This window comes from Castor canadensis, chromosome 12 (assembly GCF_047511655.1).
Source record: "Castor canadensis chromosome 12, mCasCan1.hap1v2, whole genome shotgun sequence".
NCBI lineage: Eukaryota > Metazoa > Chordata > Mammalia > Rodentia > Castoridae > Castor > Castor canadensis.
In genome coordinates this window covers 26,943,236-26,951,673 of record NC_133397.1, presented here as the reverse complement: position 1 = coordinate 26,951,673, position 8,438 = coordinate 26,943,236, and positions in this window count along the sequence as shown.

Below are 8,438 nucleotides of genomic sequence, written 5' to 3'. Positions count from 1 at the left end.
GCAAGGGTTTTTTTGGAAGGGGTGGTGGTGGAAGGGGCTGTGGTTCTGAGATTTGAACTCAGGACCTTGCACTTGCTAGGCAGACACTCTACCACTTGAGTCAATGCCCCCAGCCTGCTTGCTTGTTATTTTTCAGGTAAGGTTTCATGTTTTTTGCTTGCAGCTGGCCTCACGCAGTGATCCTTCTACCTGTGACCTCCCATATAGCTGGGATCATAAGTGTGTGCCACCACGACTGGCTTATTGATTGAGATTGGGTCTTACTAGCTTTTTGCCAACGTCCTTGAACTGTGATTCTCCCAACATTCACCTCAGGACTAGATAGGATTACAGGCCATGGTGCCTGGCAATAAATAGTCAAAACTTTTGACATTTCAGAATATCTCAATATGGTAAATTGAAAGTCTGTGTAAGAACCAGATTCAGTTTTTAAAGCCTGCTTAGAAAGCTAGCCCATTTCCTGGACACTAAATACTTTCTTTAAGGAATATTAAAGTTGTTAAAAGTGGAGACTGTCCTCAACTGGAAGCCAGAGTCATGTGTGAGATGTAAACATTCTTATGGTAACTTGTAGAAACAAGCCTGAAAAATCCTCTTTTTAAAAGTATGTGTATTTTCTATCATGAATAGGCTTCTTATGCAACATCTCCATACTCAGTATAAAAGCACAGCCACAACTTTATTAGATTTTAAAATATTCCCTGCCTGTCTTAGTGTCAGGTATTTGCATTTTGGCAGTGTTGTACCTGTTGATGTTTGTTATTTTGGTGAATTTGACATAGGTTTAGTCTATTCTTGAAAGTTCTATTTTGTGTAATTGTCAGGGAAAATTAATGTGCATAAATGATGTATGCTTGAAAACTTAAAATAATTTATAATTTTATGTTTTTAAAAGCAGATCTCGAGACTGGTAGAACTACTTAGTGGTAGAACACTTACCCAGCAGGTGTAAGGCTCTGGTTTCCACCCCCAGCACTTCAAAAAAAACAATTAAAAAAAAAAGATTTCCGTAATTGTCATAGTTTTGGCTCTTTTAGTTTTTTCTAGTAAAATAATGTACCTTGCAGTAATCTAGTCTTAAATAGCTTTGTTTATTCTTATTTTTAAAATCTTCACATTTATTATCTCTTAACAAAAACGACTTTTAACTAAATGTTTGCATTATTGAATAGCAGAAGTTGAACCTGGTGTTTTATGTGGAGTTTGTGACTCAGTGTCAAAAGGATATCATTCTTAACTCAGCTATTTACAGCAGATTTAATATTAGATTCAATATTGCTTAATTATAATTTATACCTTAAGTATAATTTATAGACATGTATTGTTTACAATTGTTTTGTTACAATTTACATTTATTTTTAAAAGGAGATTTAAGTAACTTTTAGATAGTAAAAATATAGGTTAATATGCATTACTAGGTTCTTACTTGAAAGGCACATTGGCTCATTGCATGGTATCAGTTTTTATATGGTACAATTATATGCTCTTTTTGTATTTTCCTTGAAATGTTACTTTTTTAACTGAAGAGACAACTGTCCTTAATAGCTTAAGGTTTCTGTGCCCATCATATTCAACAGAAGGTTTTTCCTGCTATAAAATGAATTGAAACATTTTAAAATAAAATTTTATAGTGATTTCAATATAACATGGTAATCAAAATCTTTCTGGTTGGAATTGAGCGTTTCTTGGCAGCTTTCTACTCCCACCTTTCTCTCTTCCCTCCTTTTTTTCTTTCCCCAGTGTGGTTATGTTGCCACTGCCTTCTTGACAAGTTTTTAGGCTAAATAGAACTTTGAAAATGGCTAGTTTCAATGAATTTTAGTCTTTCTGTCTAAGACGAGCAGCACAATAAGGAGATATGCTTTACTTCTCTTACAACAGAGTGTGCAGCAGTCAGTATTCCCAAAGGAGAATACCTTGTGTTTTTTGTACTCATTTGCAGATCAGCCTAGGAACACCTCAAGAATGTAACAGATGCATTGGCTGACAGAGTAGAGGCATTGGGGGTTTTGAGCATGGGATTTCTTTGTGTTCAGTGAAGGATAATTTTCTGTCTAATGAAGATAATAAGGCTCAAAAATGGAAATGTATAACCCCAAACTTAGGATGAATAGCTAAACTATTTTTTAGATCTGAACTATTATAGAATAATTAAATTAGTTAAAAAGATATATTTGTGGCTGCTGGCATGGCTCAAGTGGTGGAGCACTTGCCTAGCAAGAGTGAAGCTCTGAGTACAAATCTCAGTACCACCCCCAAAAAAGGATATATTTTAGTCACCGGTGTATTCAGGAATTAAAGCAGTAAGTGCCAAGATACATCTGTCTGTCTTCCCTCTTTTAAGTTAATTGTCACAAGTAATTCAGTAGTAATATTGCTGGCTAAAACTCTATTAACAAATGCCACATTTCCTGCTGACATTTAGAGCCATGTCCTCGAACATAAAGGATACTGTTCTTAAAATAAAAGACAAGACTCTGTTTCCTCTTTCCTTTCTTCTCTTTGGCATTTTCTCTTTAGATATAAAAACAACAGCAGAAGCTTGCTTTTGTAATCTTGAAGAGGCAGCTGTTGTCTGGAAGGAACTTGAGTTTTCACCTTTTAGGCTTGCTCTAAGTCTGTAGCTTCTGATTGTAGGTAATTTATCCATTCCCTGATGTGCTTACCCATGACTTTAAAATGCAGACTGCCCTGCAAATGGTCCACCGCTTGTGTGAGAGCGGCTATGGAGCTGGGCACATTCTCCCTTGTGGTGGTCTAGGATGCCTCTAAACATCAACTTCCTTTCTTCTCTTTTCCTTCTCTCTTTTCTGTTTCTCCCTTCTCTTTCCTTGAAACATGAGGGATAAAACCCTATAAGTATGCAATTGTATTTTATATTCATAATTAGCTCTCATGACTTCAGCATTACCTTCTAACAGAACAGCTCTAACATGAATCACATTAGTATAAGTTAATTCCTCATCCTTTTAAATGTCACTGTCATTTTAGGTAGCTTATGAAAGTGTTGAAATTAAGAAAAAAGGTGAGGAAAAGAAATAAGTTTTTAAAGGTACCAGGTTTCATTGCTTATAGTAAATAGTGTTTTAATCTTTTTGTCAAAATTCTCTTAAGAGGAAAAGAAAATGCCATTTTATAGACATGTTTGTAAAAATGTATGTTAATATGTTGTTTTCTTTACCCCTCTATAATCATTAGTAAAAATGGTTTTTAAGTTTCTTCTTGAATGGGATTGATTTGTGTATAGTAGGGAAAATTTTGCAAGCCTAAAACAATAATTGAATTTGGATTTTTTTTATCACATGACTTCAGAAGGGGTACTGCTTTTCTCATTTTGTTATCATTTTTAAACCAACACCTTTCTAGCCCCTTTCTCCAAGGAAGAATGTTATTTTTTTAAACTATTATTTTGGATGAATTAGGTCTCTAGACTGGCTGACCAAAGGCAGCTAAGCCACTGTGAAACTAATGATGGGTGGATTGGCTCTGCCTGTTGTGTCCTGTTATTCATAGTCTGTCAATTCAATGAGTTCTCAAAAAACTCTTTTGGATTTAGGAACTCTGGTTTTTGCTGTGCACTTGGTGAGCTAATAGTAGGGCATTATATGAACACTGGGAAAATGGCCATCCTAACAGTGTTGGCAGAGCCCTCATCATTGTAGTCACATTGTCTTTATGTAAAGTTTGGTGCTTCATTCATGATCTACACATGCAGAAAGGAGATAAAAGTTCAGAGGTAAGGGACTGATAAGATGGTTTGAGGAAACAATTTGGAGGGAAAATAAAGAAAAATTAGGTGGGCTCTGGTGTCTCGCTCCTGTGCTCCTGCTACTCAGGAGACCAAGATCAGGAGAATCACGGTTGGAAGCCAGTCTCAAGCAAATAGTTAGGAAGACCCTATCTCAAAAAAACCCTTCACAGAAAAGGTCTGGTAGAGTGGCTCAAGGTATAGGCCCTGAGTTCAAACCCCAGTACTGAAAAAATGTTAGAATCATAAAGTAGAAATGTCAGGGTTGACTATCTTTAGTCATGAGGAAAGGAAGAGGAACATGTTCTATGTGATGGTATGGAGCTGCAGCTGCTTTTTCTTTCAGTAATTACTTTTAAATAGGCATAAATGAAGTTAAACCCTGTCTTAATACAACCAAAAAATGACAATGATTAGAATGGAAGAAAATGCAAAACACTGACACCATCAAATGCTTGAGAATATATAGAGTAAGAGGAACTTTCATTCCTTGTTGATGGAATGTGAAACAGTAATGGCATTTTGGAAGAGTTTGTCAGTTTCTCACAAACTAAACATACTCAAATACAGCTGAGCAATTCCTTTAGTACTTTCCCCCAATCAGTTAAAAATTTCTGTCTACACGAAAACCTGAATATGAATGGTTTTCATATTCAGATTTACTCGCAGCTGCCAAAAGTTGGATGCAACCAAGATATCCTTTAGTAGGTGAATAGATACTCAGGTAAAAATTGCGGTATGTTCAGGCAATGAAATACTATTCAGCACTACAAAGAAGTAGCTGTCGAGGTGGCCTTGAACTCCAAGGCTCAATGGTTGCTCTCAGCCTCAGCCTAGGACTACAGGTGTGTCCTGCCACACCTGCTCAGTCACTGTAGTTTTAATTTGCAGTTGCCCAATGACACATGATGTTATGATATTGAGTATTTTTTTTCATATGTTCATTTGCTGTCTGCATAACTTTTTTTCTTTCTTCTTTTTTTTGGCAGTATGGGGGTTTGAACTCAGGGCCTCATGCTTACTAGGGAGTCACTTGACCTTTGTCCCCCATCTTTTTTTTTCCTATGAATCAGTCTTCTGTCCGCTGTGTAGAAACTGCTTTCCTTTCCTTGACATGTAGGCTTTCCCAGCATGGAAACATGTTCAATCAAAGCAAAAGGTGGGGGAGAGGTGGGGAGGAAGGGAGGGAGAGAAAGAGGATGCTAGGATGCTTTGTAGTCTTATCATGTAGGTAATTCTCAGAAGGAAGTTACTCCAGGGAAATGGCTTGTACAGGGCCATGACTATAAGAGGTAGCAGGCCTTTTGTAACCCCTAAAATAGATTCATTTCAGTGGGCTGAAGGAACCTACATCATCTCATGTGGCATAGGTTTGAGTATCTCCAAAAATCTAGGGATTATTCTTAGTAGGACTAATCCATATAGGTCTATGGTAGGTTTTTCGAAAGTGTAGTCACCCTTTTCTACTTCTGAAAAACTGAAACACATTTGCCAATTTCTGATCTTTTGTCATCTCTTCTGCTTTCTGTGAAAATAGAATGAGCTCTAGATCTGTGTACAGTTGTTTTTGGTTACATAGATAACGATCAGTTGTTTAATACTTGACTGTTTCAAAACCTTTTCCTGTCTCCTCATTTACTTTCAGTAATTTAAGTGAAGTAGCACTAGCAGTAAGTATGTAAGAGGAAAACCTGACTGCTTCTCTGACATTCTTAATGCCTCACTAGTGATGGGATAAAAACCTACATTTCTTTGCAAAGCTCTTCAGCTTTTCTCTTTTGCCACATCTCAGATCTCTTCATCCTCCTCCTTTAACTATCCCAGATTATGCCTCAGCATTTCTGTGATTTTATGTTTTCTGTCCATCTGCATGGGAAATCTTTTCAATGCCTGTCTACATGTTCCGTGTCTTCTCAGTCCCAGCTCAGAGGCGTTCTAGAGGGTGATTGATGGTTCAACCATGCTGTCAGACCCTGATAGTGTGCATACTTGTCTTCTCACCCCAGCTAAGCCAACAATCGAGCAGCAAAGTGTTTTCTTCTGACTTTGTAAATTTCTTGTTAGTGCCTTTTCTGTACTGTTTGATGTAGACATTACTTTTGAACAACATTTTTTTGAGGAAGTGCCTCGCCTTTAGAAAGGATATATAAAATGTGTGTATATATGCATATATACTTGTTTAGATACAAATAATATGTATTTAGATGAATATAATACATATTTAGATATATTGTATATGTTTCTTTAAATGGCATACACGGCAGTACATCTGTATAATTTATAGCTCTGTGGCTTTTTGTTATGAATACTAAACATAAACCATCTTTATCAACCTAAATGTGTAAGCCTTTTTTTTCTCCTGTACACCTAATTACAAAAATGTATTTTGTCAACCTTAGCATCTTTCTCAAGTTCCAGCTTAGAACTGGTTTCACCTTCTTGATTATCTTCCAGCTGGTTTGTGTCACATACTTCTTACAAATCTTAATGTAGATACCATCTGAGAGCCTACTCTGTGCCAGAGTTCTAATCCTCAAAATAATCATGACATCATTTTTACACATTTAGAAAGGTTAAGTAACTGATAGTATTCCACTAATAAGTGCTAAGTCAGGACATGAATTCATACTTTATGGTACTGAGCCTTGAACTTGGCCTCATACTTGCTAGGCAGGCGCTCTACCTCATGGGCCACTCCACCAGCCCTTGATTTTTCCCTTTAAATGGCATTTATTTTCTTCATGAAATAAAGCCAGTAGTTTGTAAATTTACTGAATAACTACCACAAGCCAGCACTGGAAGTTCTAAATTACCATTGCTTGCTTACACAGGCTGAGGTTAATGAGATTCAATCTTGTACTTTATATTAATTCTCACAATAACTCCATGTTAAGGCAGGCTGTTCTCACAGCTTACAAAGCAGTTTCAGTGGAATAAGCACATTCAAGGTCAACAGCCTCTCAGTGGTAAGCTCAGTACCTTGCTCTAAAGCCAGTGCTTGCTTAGGTTATATGAGCCAGTTTTCCCTTGAACTTTTTGGAATTTATTCTTTGTGAGGTTGGTATAAATTTCTTTCTCTATATGTCCTCATTTTGCTTCTAGGAATATACCACTTTCTCCTCCCCTCTTTGTGACACTGTAGTCTCATTTTTCCTGGAATAAGTTGGGTATTTGCGAACCATTTCTCTTGTTGTCTTCCTTTAATTAACATTTCTTTCTGAATTCCTGCAGCCTATTTCTCATGCATCTCCACACTTTCTTATTATCATCTCAGCTAGATTATAAATTTCCTGAATGTGGGAAGATTAGTGCTTTTATACTCCCCACAGTTCTTGGCCATGAATTCAACATGTAGTAGAATCAGTAATACTTTTTGTTTTCCCAGCACCTTAACTGAGCACAGAACTCACCAAACAGGCTTTTATTCTGTGTGCTTTTAACAAGGTTCAGTGTGACCTATTAAGGATACTCTGAGATGGTTCCTCCAGTAATATCCCCCAAACTCCTTTCCTTCTTGGGTTGGTAGTTGTCTGATCATTTAATTTTGGACATTTGATTCAGCAAGTGTTTGAAGACACTAATGGTGAACTGCTTCCTTTCCCACCAGCAAATGCTTGCTGCTGCTCCAAGTCTAAAACTTACCTTTATGCACACCCATATGTGATGGAGTCTAGAAATCCACAGACCCAAGATAGACAATGAGCCCAAAGGATCAATATAAAGAAATCCCAGTGAGGCAGATTATAACCAAATTGTTGAAAACCACTGATGGAATAAAAATCTTTTTAAAAAGACAAAGAAGTGAGAGGGGGGAAAAAGACATTGTAGGTATACAGAAATTTTCTATGAGAAACAATAGAGGATAAAACAACGGAAGTTGTTTTTATTAGCACATATTGTGCAAAATAATCATTTTCATTATAACTTTTGATACATGTGTGCAAGGTAGTTGGATCATATTCACCACCCATCACCTTCTCTTGTCCCCTTTCCTCTTGCTGCTGGTCATCTCCTTCCTGTCAGTAGTCCTGTTTCTACTTTCATGTCTTTTTTTTTTTTTTAAATCCAGATTCAGCAGGTGAAAGAAAACATGCAATATTTGACTTCCTGAATGTGGTTTATTTTGCTTAACATGATCTCCAGTTTCACCCATTTTACTGCAAATGACATAATTTCAAATGACATAAATTTGTGGCTGAAAAATACTCTGTTGTGCACATATAGCAAATTTTCTTCATCATTTACCTGTTGGTAGCACCTGTGCTAATTCCATAGCTTGGGTGTTGTGAATGGTACTGCAAACAATGCAGTGTGCAGGTGTCTCTATTGTCTGCTGGCTTGGGTTTTCTTCAATCATACCCAAGAGGAATGTAGCAGAGTCATAAGGTCATTCAACTTTTAATGTTTTGAGGAACTTCCATTACTGATTTCCATACTGCCTGGACTAATTAATCTTCCCACGAACAGTGTATAGTGTTTCTTCTCCCCCACATCCTTGTTTGTTTTCTTGATGATAGCCATTTTGACTGAGGTCAGATGGCATCTCAGTTTTTGATTTGCATTTCTCTGATGGTCAAAGATGTAGGACATTTTTTCATGTATGTATTGGCCATTTATACCTCTTTGAGAACTGCCAGTTCAGTTCATTTGCCTGCTTATTGATTGAGTTACTTGTTCATTTGGTGTTTAA